This window comes from Schistocerca nitens, chromosome 4 (assembly GCF_023898315.1).
Source record: "Schistocerca nitens isolate TAMUIC-IGC-003100 chromosome 4, iqSchNite1.1, whole genome shotgun sequence".
In the NCBI taxonomy this organism is placed as follows: domain Eukaryota; kingdom Metazoa; phylum Arthropoda; class Insecta; order Orthoptera; family Acrididae; genus Schistocerca; species Schistocerca nitens.
This window is the reverse complement of record NC_064617.1, coordinates 489,468,566-489,490,264: the sequence shown is the minus strand read 5'-3', so window position 1 is coordinate 489,490,264 and position 21,699 is coordinate 489,468,566.

Below are 21,699 nucleotides of genomic sequence, written 5' to 3'. Positions count from 1 at the left end.
GGGAATAGGAGATAAGCAGTTTTACGATGGATTAATATTCCAATGAGATTGGGGACAATTTCAGGTTTGTGACGGCTAATTTGCCTTGCAGTTATAGAAATAAGCCAGGTGGGATTCATCACAGGTGTTACACTCGAGTGGATGTTGCCAGCTAGGATATTGTTTTAAGAGGTGATTGGATTTGCAGTAGGTTTTTGAATTCTACCTCCTTTAGCACATTTAAAATAAATCGTTTAAATTTCAGAAAAACAAAAGATACTTGCTGTATCATGAATTCCTCTTCGGTAACGCTTAGGATGTTGCCTAGGAAACTTAGGTGAGAAGATTTGGGGACATCACGTGGTGAGACAAACTGTAAACGCTTACAGTGAATATTTATTTTAATAAAAACTTGCGTTAATATGGAAGGAAAGAACATCGTAACGCGAACATTAGCCCGTGCCTGATTTACTCGCGAGATAACTTTAAAAACTAAATTAGTAACAAAACGGCTTCTGCAAGGTGTTTCCATGAGAGCGTGCAAAAATGTAACAGGACATTGAGAATGTTCCACTGAACAATTTGAGGTAGGGAACCTGGGGTCGGAGAAGCCAGCTTTAGGAGATTTGGAAGTAAACTTGTCTACCACTTTGTCTAGCATTATTGTTTTCTAGCTTATTTACAACTAATATGCGTAGAAGTTTGCACGTACTGTGCTGTTTATTTTCATGTACATTCTTTGTTTCCTGCAAGGAAACAAGGAGAACGAGCCTGATTACTACGAAGTCGTGATGCAGGTTTTGTTTACTTTACTTTTTCATAAGATGGCTCTGTTGGATGACTCAACGACAGACCCATTCATTACCCAGTGCTATTCGAGGACGTACAGTACAATACGATGAAGCAATACCGGTATGGTTTCGCAGAACTCACTGACATCACTTTGTGCATGGGGAAGTACGTTGCAATGCTCTTGCTCCTGAAAGACTGTACAGGGAACGGTTTCCTAACAGTCATCATCCGTCCACCACGTGTGATTATTTCTCTCGATCGACAAAGGCGGGAGACGGGTGCACTGGAAAGAAGAAACGAGGGACCTGGTGAAAGGTTTCTGTTGGATTCCTTTCATGTTAATTTCTTAAATCTGTTGTCATTTACGGCATAAATCCCTCTTCTAAATTTACTGTGGTGTTTCTGACTATCTGGGAGGAGACTGAGTAGTGGAACGTGTTACTTTTACACATAAACAAGAACGATCTGTCACACCACTACACTTTAAAACACAGTTTATATGTAATTCATGTCACACAATCTCATACGGAACCTACATCCGCTTTCTTTTATATACTGTATATGATAATATACTGTCATCCCCCTTTCCTTCTGTGTGAGAGGATGAATGAGCAAATGTATTTCTAGTTGCATGCTGGATGCTAGCAGACAAGCCTGTCTGCTAGAGAACAGTAGGACCAACGTCGGAACAGGTAGCTACGCTTTCTAAAAGCAAAGAGGTTTCTATCCTTAGTATGGTCCTGTCCGTCCCTTGTCATGTTGGTATAGGAAGCTGCCTCTCTGGTCACTTCCGTTTGTATTTCTGAGGCACCCCTCAGGAAGGGACCACGGCAGTCTGTCCGCGGCGAGCGTCTGAAGTGGTAAGATCTCCGGCTAAGCGCGTGTCTGCTGAGTCCGCAGGACAATGGATTTCTTAAGTTCAGCCTAACTGAAAATTTAGTCACCTTTATTTCAGGTTTAGCTCTAAAATATCTAATGTTATCTTAAATTGCAACGCAGTGTAATTCGAGTGTGAAGTTCAGAATATATTCCGGTAGTTGCTTTGTCACTACTTTGTGAGTAAAGTGGAACCACGTGTTGATCAGTAACTCTAACTAAGTTCATCAATCTTAAATGCGAATGTGCGTGAGATTATAACGTCTCGTCTGGACAATATTTTTCAATATAGCAACTTTTCTTTATGTTCAACGCACGTGGGGTGTACTTTGTGAGACCAGTATCACGTGCTTATACAATTGTTTGACCCATCAGGTTAATAGTAAGACGATAGTAACCAGTTCGAGGTTTTTCTTTAGTAAATTGCGTTTCGATGTAATTTAATTTAATTATCAAAATTATTGTGGAGTTACACTCTTTGTGTAAACCAAGTTGACCACGTGAAGCATGTGGTGAAAGCATCAGAGTAGCCCTAAGCTATTCTTTTCGGGAAGATTTCACACAGAGTTAGTATGAATTTAGTATACCAGTGTGTGGTAATTTCATGACGGACAGGATTGCGCTACGAACGTAACTTCTTTGGGTGAAAATTGAATCGGTTGGTTGTGGTTAATTTCCTCTTGCATATGTTTCAACGTTCTTTGTGTGTTATTTTATGAATGCAGTGTTGTATGCAGTCTCCCAATCTTGGCTCCATATTTGATGTGTTCTGTAAGATTAGAAACTCACATTTTCACAATCCTAAATGAGGCACCAGTTTAATTATGAATCAAGTTTAGTATGCTGAAATTTCAATGATCAATGTTGAAATAAATTTCCAAATATAAACTGATTTATTTCATTTTATTTAAATTCTCTTTTTTATATATATATTTCACCGGTTGTCGTATGACTATTACAAGATTATAATTAATATTAGTCTGGTTGGGAATTTGGTAAGCTAGACTGGATACCTGGTGAAACAGTTGCGCAGTAATGCAAGGTTAACTTCCCCAGACAGCTCACAGCTTTTAACGCGCTTTTATTATCTTGAATATCAGCACCGCTTACACCACAAATTAAGCAACAACATTACACTGGCAACATGAATACCACTCACACAACCGATTTTGAAGCGTAGGTGCTGTAACGTGTTGCAGAACACACGTTATTTCCATCATAACATTAATTATGGTTGGAATAATATATGAAACTGAGTAGTCTTCTCTCGGATTAAGTAAAGAAGCGCAGTGAATATCAGAGGTGCTAATATGAGATGGCTTAATAAAGTAAACCAAGCGAAATACCGTAAACGATTCTTACGGAGACGTTTCAGGGTCGACATGTGGCATATAGGTAGAGTATGCTTAAGATAAAGAGGGAAGGGTGGTCAAAACGGAGCAAGGGTGTGAGGGACAAAGATTATTGAGGAGCCTCACACATTCACTTTTGCTGAGGAACAGCGAGCACGCACTGCGTACACATGGACCACCGTAAGACGTGGTGCCGTTGCGGCAGCTGTGTTCTTCGACGAGGAGTGAGTTGGGTGTTGGCTGAGCCCAGCGCCAGAAGTGAGGTCAACGGGAGGCAGCGCGTGCGTGACACACGGCGCCAGCTGCGAGGCGCGGAGGCGGCCACGCCCCCTGGCCGCACGAGCAGCAGCTGTCTCGTGCGTGGCTGACCCCCCGCCGCCACTTACTGCTTCACGGCCGCTCCGAAGTCTCGCGTCCCGGTTAGGAGACACATACACTGAGTGTGACATTTGGTAGGAAGCATGCCAAGAGGCCGCTAAGCAGCGACGAATAAATCCAGCTACCTACCTTAACAAACAGACTCCTTATTGTCACAATCCCCATCATATTTCTCCCTAGACACGGTGATTCATCTATACGGGTATACAATTTCAGTTAGATATACAGGGAATGATATTCAAATTTACTGAGGTAAGTGACGATACCGATAGATGTGTCATTTTGTAGCAAACAACCTCAAGTTTGATTCACGTATTACCCTATGAACCGTGGACCTTGTCGCAGGCGGGGAGGCTTGCGTGCCTCAGCGATACAAACTGCCGTACCGTAGATACAACCACAACAGGGGTATCTGTTGAGAGGGCAGACAAACGTGTGGTTCCAGAAGAGGAGCAGCAGCCGTTTCAGTACTTCCAGGGGCAACAGTATGAATGATTGACTGATGTGGCCTTGTACCATCAACCAAAACGTCCTTACTCTGCTGGTGCCGCGAACAGCTGAAAGCAAGGGGAACTATAGCCGTAATGCAGCTCTACGGTATGGTTAAATGAGGATATCGTCGGCTTGGGTAAAATATTCTGGAGGTAAAACAGTCCCCCCTTCGCATCTCCGGGCGGGGACTACTCGGGAGGACGTCGTTACCAGGAAAAACTCGCGTTCTACGGATCGGAGCGTGTAATGTCATATCCCTTAACCGGGAAGGTAGGTTAGGAACTTTAAAAAGGGAGATCAATAGGTTGAAGTTAGATGTAATGGGAATTACTGAAGTTTGGTGGCAGGAGGAACAGGACTTCTGGTCAGGTGAATACAAAATTATAAATACAAATTAGAATAGGGGTAATACAGGAGTAGGTTTAATAATGAATAAAAAATAGGAAAGCGCATAAGCTTCTATGAACAGCATAGTGAACGTATTATTGTAGCCAGTATAGACACGAAGCCCACACCCACCACAGTAGTACAAGTTTATATGTCAACTAGCTCCACAGATGAGGAGGAGATTGAGGAAATGTGTGATGAGATAAAAGAAATTGTTGAGATAGTTAAGGAAGACGAAAATTTAATAGTCATGAGGGACTGGAATTCGATAGTGGGAAAAGGAAGAGAAGGAAAAGTAGTACGTGAATATGGACCGGGGGAATCCAATGAAAGAGAAACCCCCCTGGTAGAATGTTGTACAAAGCATAGTTTAATCGTAGCTAACATTTGGTTTAAGTATCATGAAAGAACGTTGTATAAGTGGAAGAGACCTGGAGACACCGCAAGGTCTCAAATTGATTATACATTGAAGTGCCAAAGAAACTGGTATAGATATACGTATTCAGATACTTAGACATAATCGGGCAACGCCTATATAAAGTGTCTGGCGCATTTGTTAGATCTGTTACTGCTGCTACAATGGCAGGTATCAAGATTTAAGTGAGTTTGAAATAGTGTTATATAGTCAGCGCACGAGCGATGGGGACACAGCATCTACGAGGTAGCGATGAAGAGGGGATTTTCCCGGGCGATCATTTCATGAGTGTACCATGAGTATCAGGAATCCGGTAAAACATTTAGATCTTCGACATCGCTGCCGCCGGAGAAAGGTCCTGCATGAACGGAACCAACGGCGACTGAAGAGAATCGTTCAACGTGACAGAAGTGCAACCGTTCTGCAAATTGCTGCAGATTTGAATGCTGGGCCATGTACAAGTGTCACCGTGCGAAACATTCAACGAAACATCATCGATATGGGCTTTCGGAGCCTACTCGTATGCCCTTGATGACTACACGATACAAAGCTTTACGTCTCGCCTGAGCCTGTCAACACCGACATTGGACTCTTGATCTCTGGAAACATATTGCCTGATCGGACGAGTCTCGGTTCAGTCTGTATCGAGCGGATGGGCGTGGAGACAGCCTCACGAACCCAAGGACCCAGCATGTCAGCAGGGGACTATTCAAGCTGGTGGAGGCACTGTAATGATGTGAGGCGTGTGCAGTTGGAGTGATACGAGGCCCCTGATAGGTCTAGATACGACTCTGAGAGGTGACACGTATGTAAGCATCCTGTCTGATCACCTGCATCCATTCATGTCCATTGTGCATTACAAAGGACTTGGGCAATTCCAGCAGGACAATGCGACACCCAACACGTCCAGAATTGCTACAGAGTGGCTCCAGGGTCGATCTTCTGAGTTTAAACACTTCCGCTAGCCACAAAACATCCAGACATGAACATTTTTGAGCATATCTGGGATGCCTCGAAACGTGCTGTTCAGAAGAGATCTCCACCCCGCCATACAGCCCTGCAGGATTCATGGTGTCAGTACCCTCCAGCACTGCTTGAGACATTAGTCGAGTCCATGCCACGTCGTGTTGGGGCACGTCTGCGTGTTCGCGGGTGTCCTACACGATATTAGGCAGATATACCAGTCTATTTGGCTCTTCAGTGTAACACAAAGATTAATTCACCACAACGAAAGAACAATTATATCTCCTCTAATACGTCAATAATTAATTAAATGAAAATAAAGTCTGCAGCTTACCGTAAATTAGTAAAACAATCATCATTCTGTCCCTCATACCTTCTCAATATATCAATAAGGCGATGAATTACTTGAAAAAAATAAGTTCAGCGAGGATTTTGAAAACACATTTACTTTCACTGTGCCTTGCAACATCCGCTATCTTTTATGAAAATTAAATAAAATTAATAACTGCGTTAACACCTCTTTTAACTGTAATATACCGAAGATTCCTCGAATATATTGCGGAGCCCAGTGGCTGGATGGAAGCATGGGTCACAGCCATCTACAAGAATGGCAGCAGAAATGATCCACAAAACTACCGTCGCATGTCCGTAAAATCCATTTGTTGTAGAACCTTCTAACATTCTGTCAGTTTAAATCAGTGAGGTTGTTGTTGTTGTGGTCTTCAGTCGTGAGACTGGTTTGATGCAGCTCTCCATGCTACTCTATCCTGTGCAAGCTTCTTCTTCTCCCAGTACCTACCGCAACCTACATCCTTCTGAATCTGTTTAGCGTATTCATCTCTTCGTCTCCCTCTACGATTTTTACCCTCCACGCTGCCCTCCAATACTAAATTGGTGATCTCTTGATGCCCCAGAACATGTCCTACCAACCGATCCCTTCTTCTAGTTAAGTTGTGCCACAAACTTCTCTTCTCCCAATCCTATCCAATACCTCGTCATTAGTTATATGATCTACCCATCTAATCTTCAGCATTCTTCTGTAGTACCACATTTCGAAAGCTTCTATTCTCTTCTTGTCCAAACTAGTTATCGTCCATGTTTCAATCAGTGAGGTATCCCGAACAAAATGACATCATCCATGTGAGCCAGCACGGATTCCGGATACATCGATCATGTGTAATCCAACTCGCTCTTTTCTCACATGACGTCCTAAAAACAATGGCTAATGGTACTCAGATGTCATCTATACCACACGTACGCCTATTATCGACAGGACATTCACAAGGACAACTAAGCAAGATTTGTGACTAGGATGAAGATTTCTTGGTGGGGAGGACACAGCAAGTTATCTTGGAGGGAAAACCACAGAAAGATGAAGTAAATTCAGATGAGCCCTAGGGAAGCATGTTGGGACTTTGCTGGTCATGTAGTATAATAATGAATTTCCAGACAGTATTAATAGCAACCGCAGACTTTTGCAGACGATGCAGTCATCAGTAATGAAGTACTGTCTGAAAAAAGCTGCGCAGATATTCAGTCAGATCTTGAAATATTTCAAAGTAGTGCAATATTGGCAAATCACTTTAAATATTCAGATATGTAAAATTGTTGGGGTCTGTCAACTCATACTAATACCTGATTGTAACACTTTCTTGTTGTTATTGTGGTCTTGAGTCCGAAGGCTGGTTTGATGCAGCCCTCCACGCAGCAGTTCTATCCTGTGGCAGCCTCTTCATCTCCTTATAACTACTGCAACCTACATCCTTCTGAATCCGCTTACTCTACGATTTCTGGCGCCCACACTTCCCTCCAATGCTAAATCGGTGATCCCTTGATGTCTCTGCTGTGTCCTATCAATCGGCCCCTCCTTTTACTCAAGTTATGCCATAAACGTTTCAAGATTTTAAACATGGCTGCAGCAGCAACTGTTAAAATTCTTCACAATAAAAGGATGACAGCCAAAAACAGTTGCAGGATAAAATTTTTTATTAAAATTCTTGACCAAGGTTTCGGTACATATAAATATACCTTCATCAGAAGTAAAACTTCTAAAATTACATCATGCAATGGAGAATAATAAAACAATTATGCCAAAGGCGTCGACAGTAATTAAGACATCATCTCCATTTGTACAACATGTGTAATGGGCACAGGGTCAAAGCGAACAGTTTAGCACCATTACTTCGCTTATCTACGACTTATCTGACGACGCCTTTGGCACAATTGTTTTATTATTCTCCATTGCATGATGTAATTTTAGAAGTTTTACTTCTGATGAAGGTATATTTATATGTACCGAAACCTTGGTCAAGAATTTTAATAAAAAATTTTATCCTGCAACTGTTTTTGGCTGTCATCCTTTTATTGCCATAAACGTTTTTCTCTCCAATTCTGTGCGTTTCCTCCTCATTGATTTATGGTACCTAACGACTGGGAAAAAGCACAGGTCATTCCCGTTCTTAAGGAAGGCCGTGAGACAGATCCACACAATTATAGACCTACATCGTTGACGTCAGTCTGCTGTAAAATTATGGAACCTGTTTTACGCCCAAGAATTATGACGTCCTTGGAAAATGAACGTCTCCTCTATAAGAATCAACATGGATTTCAAAAACAGAGATCCTGCGAAATTCAGCTCGCTCTGTTCCCCCGAGAGATCCACAGCGCAGTGGACAACGGCGCTCAGGTTGATGCCGTGTTCCTTGATTTCAGTAACGCATTTGACACCTTCCCGCATTACCATTTAATTAAAAAAATACGAGCTTACGGAGTAAAAGAGCAGACCTGCGATTGGATTCAAGACTGTCTTGCAGATAGAACTCAACATGTCGCTCTTAACGGAATTAAATCGACAGATGTAAAGGTAATATCCGGAGTACCACAGGGAAGTGTAATAGGACCGTTGCTGTTTACAATATAGGCATATATAAATGATCTAGTAGAAAGCGTCGGATGCTCTTTAAGGTTATTCGCACATGACGCAGTTGTTTATATCAAAGTAGCAACGCCAGAAGATAGTAAGAATTTGCAGAACGACCTGCAGAGAATTGATGAATGGTACAGATTCTGCCAGTTGACCCTGAACGTAAATAAATGTAATATATTGCTCATACATAGGAAAAGAACTCCACTGCTGTACGGCTACACTATTGGTGACAAACAGCTATCCAAATGGTTCAAATGGCTGTAAGCACTATGGGACTTAACATCTGAGGTCATCAGGAGGAGGAGGAGATTAGTGTTTAACGTCCCATCGACAAAGAGGTCATTAGAGACGGAGCACAAGCTCAGGTTAGGGAAGGATGGGGAAGGAAATCGGCCGTGCCCTTTCAAAGGAACCATCCCGGCATTTGCCTGAAGTGATGTAGGGAAATCACGGAAAACCTAAATCAGGATGGCCGGACGCGGGATTGAACCGTCGTCCTTCCGAATGCGAGTCCAGTGTGCTAACCACTGCGCCACCTCGCTCGGTTGAGGTCATCAGTCCCCTTGACTTAGAACTACTTAAACATAACTAACCTAAGGACAACACACACATCCATGCCCGAGGCAGGATTCGAACCTGCGACTGTAGCAGCAGCGGGGTTCCGGACTGCAGCGCCTAGAACCGCTCGGCCACAGCGGCCGGCACAGCTATCCAGAGCGGCCTTAAGTGGCATGACCACATAAAACAGATAGTGGGAAAAGCAGACACCAGACTCATATTCCTCGGAAGAATCTTAAGGAAATGTAGCTCATCCACGAAAGAAGTGGCTTATAAGGCGCTTGTGCGCCCGATTCTTATTGTTCATCTATCTCGGATCCTATCGGGTAGGACTGATAGGGGAGATAGAGAAGATCCAACAAAGAGCGGCGCGTTTCGCCACGGGATCGTATAGCTGGTGAGAGAGCGTTATGGAAATACTAAACAAACTCCACTGGCACACGTTACAAGAGAGGCGTTGTGCATCACGGAGAGTTTTACTACTGAAATTTCGGGACAGCTCATTTCAGAAGATGTCAGATAACATATTACTTCCCCCCACATACATCTCGCGTATTGACCATGAGTGAAAATTCGAGAAATTAGAGCCAATGCAGAGGCTTGCCGACAATCATACTTCCCAGGCACTATTCGCGAGTGGAACAGGGTTGGAGGGATCAGATAGTGGTACCGAAAGTACCCTCCCCCACACACCATTAGGTGGCTTGCGGAATATGTGGATGTTATACGATCCACCCAACTAATTTTTCATATTTCTGCAACGAACAGTCATTGCCTAAGCAGGGCAGTGATCTTATAGACGCAATAAAATGTTTTCATTACTTTTGCTTTTCTGGCTACGGATTCTATTACTTCACTATTGTTTATTTTTGTATGAAATGTGTCATAAAAATTATAGTCTTTGCAGTTACCACTTTACTCAGAAAAAATGAAAACACTATAGAGAGAATTCTGTACTTGACCAACAGGTGGCACAACTTGTTTGGTTTATCACATACAGGCGTGTATAGGGTGTTTGTTTTAACTTAAGACAACTAAACAGTTCCTAAACGACGCATCGTTCGAAACAAATATAATAGGTGGAAAGTTAATATTAATACAGAAGACCTCTGTCTGTGCTACAACTAGCCACCTCATGACCACGCCTCCTGCATGAGCGGGATCAAATTTAGTATTTTCAAATGGGAACCCCTACATTTTTATTATGTATTCGAATGCTACGCCACGAAATACTTACGGTTTACTCAAGGCATCGTTTCTCATCAGCGGCTGTGATCGGCAAACATCAAGTGTGCCATTAAGAAGCGACGCTTTTGATTCTCCTTTTCACTTGCGATGTGAATGTCAATCTCTGTGTTCTTACGGTTGATAGTTCCGTTCGAAATTTACATTAGTGTCGCAAATTTGATAGTACAGTGCGATATGGTCAGGCATTTCAGTGCCTGGTTAGAAACTACGTTTTATGCAGGCTTTCGATGTTTTCTGTTGCCATCCGGATGCTTGATTTGCCGCTGTGGTCGAGCGGTTCTAGGCGCTTCAGCCCGGAACCGCGCTGCTGCTACGGTCGCAGGTTCGAATCCTGCCTCGGGCATGGATATGTGTGATGTTTTTAGGTTAGTTAGGTTTAAGTAGTTCTAAGTCTAGGGGGCTGATGACCTCAGATTTTAAGTCCCATAGTGCTTAGAGCCATTTGAACCATGCTTGATTTCGATGAGTCCACTTGGCTATCACAACTGGGGTGCGTGATTTCGGTGCGTATCCACGATAGGTGCTCCTGTCACTATCACCTGCTGGACGTTTTACCTTATCACAATAGTTGTGGTTTCTATTCCGCCGGTAGCAGCGCAGTGGCCAGTGTGAGAGTTGCGGCATTTGGATAGAAACAGACACCACAGTCAGTCGCCCCGATGGCGAGGTCGAGGGTGGCGACCGAATTCGAGCAGTCCTATGGCTTGGGGATTCAACACAGTCAGCCCTGCAGGGAGCAGAACTTTAGGTTATCATACAAGTGGCTTACTTGCCAGAAATTCCAATATCAAGTCATATTATTTGTACTGTAAGTTCGCAATTGCAACATTCAAGTAATGTTTGAACATAAATATCAACCGTTAGAACACAAAGGTTTCATTTATGGTAAGTGAAATGTAGAATCAAATGCGTCGCTTCTTAATGGCAAAAACAGGCACACTTGAATTTGTCGCCTTCAACCACAAATGAGAAACGAAGTTTGAATAAACCGTATGAATTTTTCAGCGTAGAAACCGAAAATCCACAAATATGGGGGTGTGGGGGTTCCCCTTTGAAAATACAAAGCTAACCCCACCTAAGCAGGAGTACTACGAGGGTAATCCCAGAAGTAAGGTCTCCTATTTTTTTAGAAGTACATAGACCTGTTTATTTCTACAGTGGTTTACATTAGTTTACAGCTTGATCATTTAGCTATTTTTCGACGTAATCACCATTTCTATCGATGTAGTTTTGTAGACGCTGTAGCAGTTTTTGTATGCTTATGTCATACCAGCTCGCCGCCGTGCTGTTCATAAGTGAAGAAGGATGCCGCCACTGGCGTGATTGTTGCTTGGTCTCGGGTGTAAAGTGGTGTGCCCAGGTTTCGTCACCCGTGAAAATTGAGTCCAGAAAGTTGTCCTGTTCGGCTGCAAGGCGATGAAGAAATGCACGGGAAGCATCAACTCGTTGCCGCATGTGGTCGTCAGTCAGCATGCGTGGCACCCATCTTGCGCACATCTTCGGGCAGTTCGACGTTTCCGTTAAAATTCTGTCAGCGGTGCTTCGGGAAATCTCAGGAACCAACTTGTAGAGATCATCCGGGGTAATCCGCCGATCTTCACGCATGCTTAGCTCAACCTTCAACACTGTCTCCTCAGAGATTGACGGTCTCCCGCTGCTTTGTTCGTAGTGAATTTCGGTCCGACCAGCTGCAAACTCTCTACACCACTTACGAACATTTTTGACATCCATGCACGACTTACCATACACTTCCGTCAGCTGGCGATGGATTTCAATCGTCGCAATGCCCTCTGCATTCAAAAACCGAATAACGGCGCGCAATTCTCACTTGGCGGTAACATCCAACGGGAGCTTCGTTTTCAACGGCTGCGTTTACACACAGCGCGTGAAGCACTCTTCATAACAGTGTGACCAACTGTCAAATAAACAGAGTTCTGTACTTATCAAAAGATAGGAGACGTTACTTTTGGGATTACCCCTAAATAATAGGAGAGGCTACTCTTGGGATTACCCTCGTAATAGTAGCTTTTCAACTACAACTTTTTTCTCGTGCGATGTGTGGTTTTGGAGACATTTGATTGTCTCAAGTTGAAACAAACGTTCTGTGTACTGAAATAAGCCAGGTAACTTATTTAAAATTTGGTGGAAGTGATACGTCCCCTTTGAAAAATTTATACAAGACTGTGCTTAACCTGACACACAATATTTTGTTAGCGCAACGCAATCTGACTTTCAGAATTCCCTACAAGAGAATGGCCCTGACTAACATTAAACTATACCTTTCACAAATCACTAAATCACTTACCTCACAATAATCTTCGTTACTCCCACTACTGCAATACAGCAAGCGCCACTACTGCCAGCTAAATAAAAGATTCAAACTATGGAAGGTACTAACTACTGATAGGGATAGTTAGCAAATGAAAGATATTAATAGAGAACAAACGTTGTATTTACCTTAATAGTCATTATATATATATATATATATATATATATATATATATATATATATATATATATATATATATATATAGCAGTTCATGACAAATTTCAAAACTCCGCCATCTCTCTCCCCACATCCACCACTGCTGGCGGCTCACCTCCAACTGCGCAACGCTACGCGCTGTTCACAGCCAGCTGCCTAACACTACAATGGTTGAGTATTACAACAATGCAAAGCAGCCACAGACTGCACACAGCACAGCCAGTGATTTTATTTATACAGAGGTGGCATTACCAATAAAAAAACCTAAACAGCCTACTTACATAGCCCCCATGCTCCCCACAAAAAAATTTTACAAATTTTTTTTGGGCACTGGCCAATACATATTTGTTAAAATTTTTCATAATCGTAATTACAATAACAAAGAAATCAAATGCACACACTTATTGATACAATGTTGGTCAAAAGCTAAAATTTTCTTACAGTCCATAAAGACAGTCCTGATCATTCATCACATTGCAGTGTTTTTCTCAAAGTCTGAGCAGTAAAAGAAAATGCACACGGAAGTAGTGGATTTCCATGCAGTCTTGAAGAAGTATCGTTGTCCTTCCAACGGAAAGACAGTGCTGACTCTCGACATGCAGACAGGTCATGGGCCACAACAGAGCAAACCCACAGCGGAGTCAGTCGAAGTTTTGAAGAGTATTGGTGGGTAGGTCATCACAGAGCAGACCCACTGTAGTCCTGGTAGAGATTACGGTATTGGTGGGCCACCAAAGATGCAGACCCACTGTAGTCCTTGTAGAGATGGCCAGCAGCCATCTGTTGTGACTATGCAGGTGCACAATCACCATTGAAGAGTCTTGCGGACAATAGAGCAAGTCCATAGCCACCATTTGTGCACTCACAAAGTTTTTGAATTGTCCGGAGAACCAGCAATGCTGTTAACCAGTCCCTTGCTGAATTATTAACACACGTGCAAACACTAACAGTCCCTACTTCTCACATATTGTCCATATACTATGACCAATAGAAACGTGTGCAGTGAAATGTAACTTACAAGTTACTTAATTTGATGACCTGGTGTCAATTACAATTTTATAACAGAAGAATACAATTACAAAGGTACAAAATACATCATTAAAGAACATAACAATACAGATAACATTTTTAGTACAGGTTTTACAATAGAATAGAAATAAACATATACATCAGTGTTACAAAAATAATGACATAGTACATACATAAAGATCAGAATAAATTTTGAAACATCAACTTCACACATGAGCATTAAAACAAAACAGAATAAATAATGTCTAAACATCTTTACAAAGAAAATAACATATTATTAATGCAAATTATATTTGAGGATAACAGTATTCCTCCTCATAGTGAATGTAGCTTAGTATTAGAAGAGAAAAAAAATTCTATGAAACAGTACACAGAGACAGGAAGAAAACAAATACACATGGGTACACAAACACATAGTGGGCTAACACAAGGAAAGGACAGGGTTTCTTTTACTGCAGTATTTTGCAAACAAAACTTTCTTTACTTCTCGGAGATCTCCCTTCGTTCCTCATTATTTCCAAAAAGTCCTATCAATACCTGCTTTCTCTACTCTGTTCATATTTCTTTCAAAATAATTACGGATCATTGTACAATACTCATTTTGGCCCAAAACGTTTTCATATACCTTCAATGCATTTCTTTCCATTCATCACAACTAGTTTCTTATATAGTCTACCCCCTCTTAAGCTAACTTAAATCTACTGAGCTCAGATGCTAAACTAAGGAATGAGGCAATGCAGCAGCACATAAAACAATTAACGCAAACAGCAATGACAAAAAAGTGCAGATTTGCAAAGGAAGCAGCATTTTAGAAATTAGCGAAGCAATTGCAATATTACGACTAATATAAGGCAATGTGCAGCAAACAGGAAAAATAAATCTGGCTTAGCAGAGTAACACAAATTAAAATTCAGTAGCACTATGCCTGGCAAACAGCATAACTTATACCTAAACATGACAAAGTTCAAGCAGAAAAAGTATTACACTAAAAATGGTCATGTCTAATACCTATGTCACATCTTAACACTAGAGTGATGCATCACAATTTATTCTACAAAAGAAATTAACAAGTACTTGAAAAGAAAACTATGATTGCAGTTCCTGTGAAGGTAAATGTCTTTTTGTGCTCCCTCATTTTTTTTGAAAAAATTATTATTTACTCGATCTGTAGACAGAAAATATTTATATTAGTACATCTATAAAATTTTATTTTAACCAATGCTGCAGTGTAGCTAGAAACTAGATATCAAATGAAATAAGCAATTACACAAACCAAAGCATAAAAATATCATTCAATAGTCATGTGACATTTCATAAGTTAGTAGACATTCTCTCAACTCTCGTAGAAAGACGCTTGTCATAATCAGGTGTGCAGATGTAAAAATATTTCTTGTCATTTCATTAGGCATTTCTGTAAATATCATAAATTAAGAGCTCCACAGTGTCAACATATGTTTTCAAGTTCGACCGTGTCGTTTTTGCGATTCCCTCTACAAAGGAACGTCAATAGCGAGGATAATGGCCTCCCTTTTTCTTTCTACCTGTGCCGCTGAAAAGGGCTCGCAATAATGGCTTTTGCTCCAGGCGTCTGACACACCTGGCCGCTCACAACGAATTACTTCACGGTCACTTACCTTTCTTAACGAAATATTTACGACAGCAGTTTTCGCTACAGCGACAGTCTCATATAAAAATTTCATAGGTCAAGAATTTGCGTTACAAATCTGTAGAAACAAAATCCTATAAATATAACAGCATCCAAAAAATTTTCGCCAGCATTGTGATACATTCACGCATATACACACATTTCATAACTCTTAAAGTACGATTCTTGGTTTCCAACAACCTTTTTCACAAACCATAGTCCCTAACTTCTATTCATTATTCATATACATATAAACACGTAATCACATTCCTTATATAGCATCAGCATTGATCATAAACATACCTCAACTGCATAATACACATCTTCGTCATAAAAATAGCATCATAACACCTCAGTCAACTCTCAAAATCGTTGTAGCTTTCTGCAATAATTTCAAATCCTAAAAAAATTCTCTGCTCATGTCAAAAGTGTCATCTGCCTCAAACGTACTTTAAAAATCATGATCCCATACCAAATATATCATTCAAAGCTCTCATAGTATCACAATGGTTCCGAAAAAATATGAACATTTCACAAAGTACAGACAAAATACAATTTCATAAGTGTGAAGTTACCCAACTGTGAAATTGCGTAAACATGTGTCACTGATGTAGTAAAAAAAATGTTTGTCTCTCAGTTAAATGATCTGATAGCTGTGTATTACTGTGTTGGAGAAATATGGTACCGATGTGTAAAGTTGTATAAGCAAATACCATATTAGCTAGGGCTCCTTGTGCTCGCCAAACACATGGTACACAAAGTAAGCGTGTACCCCCATGAGGATTAATGTAATTATACCTTCAGGCGTTACAGATTACAGCAATGGAATGAAATATATCAAGGAAAAGCCTTGTATCATTGTACTTCAAATATCTTAAAAAAAATAAATGTTTTAAGTGCGAAATTAATCACTCAAATACGTGTACTGTAGCGCTAAACTGTGCGTCATGTTGTAAGATAACCTCTGTGAAAGTCTCGTAGTTATCGTCCTCCGAAAGCTAAGTTCTGCAGAAGTCAATGTACTTACCTCATGATAAACAAAAGTGAAATGCTTTGCGTATAGATATCTTAGTTATTACGCTTATTACCGTGATGAAGAAAGTACTGTGCTGTAACGTATTGTTGTGCTACAGAAAAGGCTGTCTCCTTGTAGCTATACCACAAAAGTTACTATTAAAACATGTTTTACTTTTCAGAAGAATTCAGAAAAATTGTGCAGATATAAAACACATACACCGCAAAAGCAACAATGTAAATTGTGTCACACATTAGTAGCGTCGTGATATAGTCGTGTAGCTGTCACATAAACTAACCTCTGTGTCATCTGGTATCTCTCAGAAAGCACTTTAATTTCAGAATGTATTTTCAAATAAACCAAAATGTTGCATTAAAATCTCAAGTTAAAAAAGCACATTATCTCTCAATAAACGGTTTTACATGTGAAATGTGGTGCAGAATGCGGTATAAGTCGGTAAAGAATACTGGAATTTTTCTCAAGGTTAGCGTCTATGTTATTTTTCTCCCAGCCAGCCGGCGCAAGCAGCTGCCTGCTGTGCGAGTCATTGTCTGTTTCTTTGTTGGCGCGCGTCGTTATTGGGATTAGGAGACCGAATTTCTACAAATTCGCCTTGCCGAGAGGGCCCAGCTCTGTTTGAATCCCGCCAGTTCTGATGCAATTCAGGTCTTTCGTTACGATCATATCGTCTGTCGTCACGTCGGTAGATGCCATAGTTTCTTTCTTGTCGCTCACGTGGTGGAGAATTTCTCCCTGAATCGAAACTGCGCGCTGGACCGTTGCGTCTAAAGTTATTCCCCTGATAATATTTATTTTGGTTCCCATATTGTCTGTTTCTCTGATTGTCTCTGTGATAGTCATTACCGCGGAGAGGTGATCTTTCCCTGTAATTATTACTACTCTGCCAACGGTTGTCATACGGGTGGTGACTGTTTTGGTCACGATATGTGTTGTGAGAATAGCCGTGTCGCGTCCAGTTATTATTTCTTTCATCGCGGAATTGCGACGGATGTGATCTGTAATTGTTGTGCTCGTGCGTTCCGCGATTGTCAGTGTCAGTTTCCAGTTCTTGTAACAGTCCCTGAAAAGCCTCAATGTCTTCTTTGCAACGTCCTGCTAAAATAATATGTCGTAAATATTCAGGTAATTTGATTAAGCAAATGCGGATGAGTTCTGAGGGGCTGTATGGGTTTGAAAGATACTGATTCTTATGCAACATGTCTTCAAAATATTTCATAATACTGGAAAATTCAGATTGGTCGAAACGTTTCATCATTATGATGCTATGTTTTACTCGGTCTTGTGTGGCTTGAGACCAATACGCTGAGAGGAAGGCATGATAAAAATCTCCTTCATTGTGACAATCTTGAATGACCGATCGCATTCTTACAGCTGGTTCATTTTCCAAGTAGCCACACATAAATTCTAACCTGTGCTCCAATGACCATTTGGGAGGAAAACAATGAGAGAATTGATGGAGCCACGCTTGTGGATGAATGTCGTTGGCAGAATTCTTAAACGTTTTGAATTTACGTGTAGTAATGAACAGCTTATAGTCAAAGTCATCATGTCGGCGAGTCGCATATCGGTCATTGTTAGGTCGTGTCGGCCGTTCCATCTCAAAATTCGTTGCACATTGCCAGTTTCTTTCATAACTTCCGAAATGCCCTGTGTTATTATTTTGCGTCTTTTCCGTATTTCTAAGTCCCTCTTCCCGTGTTGGGGCGCGAGTGTCCTCTGAAATACGTAATTCTTATATTACCTGTGTCAGCTGATCTTGTACTTCGCGGATTTCTCTTTGGTGTTGCGTATTAATTTGATTCAGATTTTGTTTCAGTTTCCTAATTTGTTCGCTCTCTTCTGTGTCATTAAAGACTACCGGTTTTGTGTCATTCAGATTATCATCTACCTTCGTAGATAAGTTAGTGAACTGATCCGAAAGTTCGGCTACTTTCTCCGATAGTGAACACATTTCCTCAGTGTGTTTTTCTGAACCAAGTTTCAGAGTGTCCATTTGTGTTGAAATCGAATCTACTGTGTCCTTCAAGTTTTCCTGAGTTTTTGCAAGTTGCGTAACCGAATCGGTAGATGCAACTGAGTCAATTTTAGCCCACAAGGTCTCATGATTTTCATGAACAATGGTTTGCAGTTCTTTTATGGTTGCTTCGTGATTCTGTAATGCATTTTCATGCCGCGAAAAAATAGGTTGAAAATGCTCACAAATTTGTGTTTTTACGTCATTGCAGACTTTTTGACATTTCGATTCTATGTGATGTAACTCATTAGTTAAATCCTCACGTGTTTGTTCAAGAGTTTGCTCCAATGAGTCTAACTTTTGAAGCTTTTGCTGTGTTTGTCTCTGATTTTGTTCCATTGTGTGTAATTGTTGCTGTATTTGTCTCTGGTGTTGTTCCATTGTGTCTAACTGTTGCTGTGTTTGTCTCTGGTGTTGTTCCATTGTGTCTAACTGTTGCTGTGTTTGTCTCTGATGTTGTTCCATTGTGTCTAACTTTTTAAGATTTTGTTCCACTGTGTCTAACTTTTGAAGATTTTGTCCCATTTGTTGCATTAATTGCAATAATAATGTATTAGTGTCTGGAATCTGTTTCTCTATGCTTTTTTGCAGTGAATTTGCACCGGCAACATTCACATTTTGACAAGTGGAAAATGTGTCTTGACTCATTTGAGAAAACGGTGAGAACCCAAAACCGGAATCTACAGTATTTGCAATATTGTGTTCTGTCATTCCCGATTCCTGAGGCGAGCTGTTACCGACCGATCGATCGATAATGCTTCCCTCTTCACTAATTGTTTCACTGTCCACGCCATTGTTTGCCGCCCGCTCCATTTCCCTATGCACAATTACCAAATTACTACTTTGAACATTAGTTAATTCATTACACAGCGGTGCTGATAAGCTACGCTCGTCGTCACTATTATTTCTCAGTTTACTTTGGAGCCTAGTGTTACGTTTTTCACACGCCATTATTGTCACAATATTTCACACGATAACACAGAAAAACACAATTTGAAGAGCAAAAATAAGAGAACACATTAATATAACACTGAAAATAATATCTAGTTAATTGCAAACGCAGCTGCGAAATACTTGGTGCAAATCTACATGCATGCCACAACTGTTTTACTGTACAACAATGAAAAACTACAACTACAAAGGAAATTCTCTCTATGATTACGCGCTAGCAATAAACAAAAGCTACACTAATTACACAAACTACAAGAAAAAATCAGAAGATTCCAGTGAGGTATCCTCGGCTAAGGGTCGACATATGAAACGTCCCCTTTTAAACAATTTTACACGACTGTGCTTAAACTGACACACAATATTTTTTTTTAGCGCAACGCAATCTGACTTAAATAATCTCTACAAGAGAATGGCCCTGACTAACATTAAACTATACCTTTCACAAATCACTAAATCACTTACCTCACAATAATCTTCGTTACTCCCACTACTGCAATACAGCAAGCGCCACTACTGCCAGCTAAATAAAAGATTCAAACTATGGAAGGTACTAACTACTGATAGGGATAGTTAGCAAATAAAAGATATTAATAGAGAACAAACGTTGTATTTTCCTTAATAGTCATCATATATATATATATATATATATATATATATATATATATATATATCAGTTCATGACAAATTTCAAAACTCCGCCATCTCTCTCCCCACATCCACCACTGCTGGCGGCTCACCTCCAACTGCGCAACGCTACGCGCTGTTCACAGCCAGCTGCCTAACACTACAATGGTTGAGTATTACAACAATGCAAAGCAGCCACAGACTGCACACAGCACAGCCAGTGATTTTTTTTATACAGAGGTGGCATTACCAATAAAAAAACCTAAACAGCCTACTTACAGATGAAAGAAAGAAAAATATGTTATTTGTTACTCTATGGAATGTGCGTGCGTGTTTTTGAGCTGTGTATTGTCGTCTAGGATTTACTGCGTCATTATGGAACGAAAGTAACGTTCGAAGTAGCAAAGTCAAATTTAAAATTGCGAATTAATTTGATGTTTTCTTTTCTTGACGATGCCCATAGAGACCGGTGGTGAGACGACGACGGCGGCGGCGGCGGCTGATGAAGCCCTCAGGAGGCGCGGCGTTGCCCGTGCTGTGATTTACGGCGCCGGGGGCGGCCCTGCACGGCGGCGACCCGGCGCGGCTCGGCCGGCACTGCCGCGCGCTGGCGGCGAAGCGCGGCGTTTCTTATTTACGGCAGGACGGTACCGACACTGAGCTCGCCGCCGATTTCCATAACACGGGTGAGCCCCGTGGGCCGCGTTCCCAGTTACACGCTGTTAAAGAGCTCGCCGGCCGGTGCGGCATTTGCATACTGACAGACTCCCGGTTCCGACCCTGGTGACCTGCGGTAGTCAACTGTTCGGCAGTTGCCGCTTTGGGGAAAACACTTGCCTTGAAATACGCAGAAGTTTTATCAGCTCGACTCGGCATTTGGCGAGTTTTTGCAAAAGTAGGGCTGTCCCTGCCATTGCCATAAGGATACAGGGTACTTCTCTGGCTCAATATTATGTAAAAATCAACACCTATTTCTTTCAGTCACTGTTCGTAACGTATGTGTTTTACAGATTTTTTGTTGATATCAGGTAATGCAGCACACTTTCTAATCACTTTAGAAGTATTTTGAATATTTCTGAACCTGCTTAGGGTTATCAAAAAATTACAAAGAAATTGATGCAACATTTTTTCCCAAAATGCTTCCTCAAATTGAGGAACCATTTAATCCATTGTTATACATTTGAAGGAGACCAAATTTTTACCAGATGTTCATGACATCATGGCTGAGGTACTATATCTATTTAATTCAACTTATTATGTATATTACAAGGGTAAAAAATATCACATCTTATATTTTAATTTTTATAATTTTTTCCCTAATAAAATGTTATTTTTTTCTATAATGTAGTTGATTCTGCAATAAAGCTTAGGTCTACAACATAAGTATGGACTATTTATTGCAAGTTACAGAAAAAAACATTAGAGCAAAGCTCTATAAACTTCAAGAAATATTTGTACCTGAATTCTGAAAAATACAACTTGCGGGAAATTGCGAATGAAGATATGAGTCCAATTAAACTGTGCCTCAGAACTTTCATGAAGCATAGTC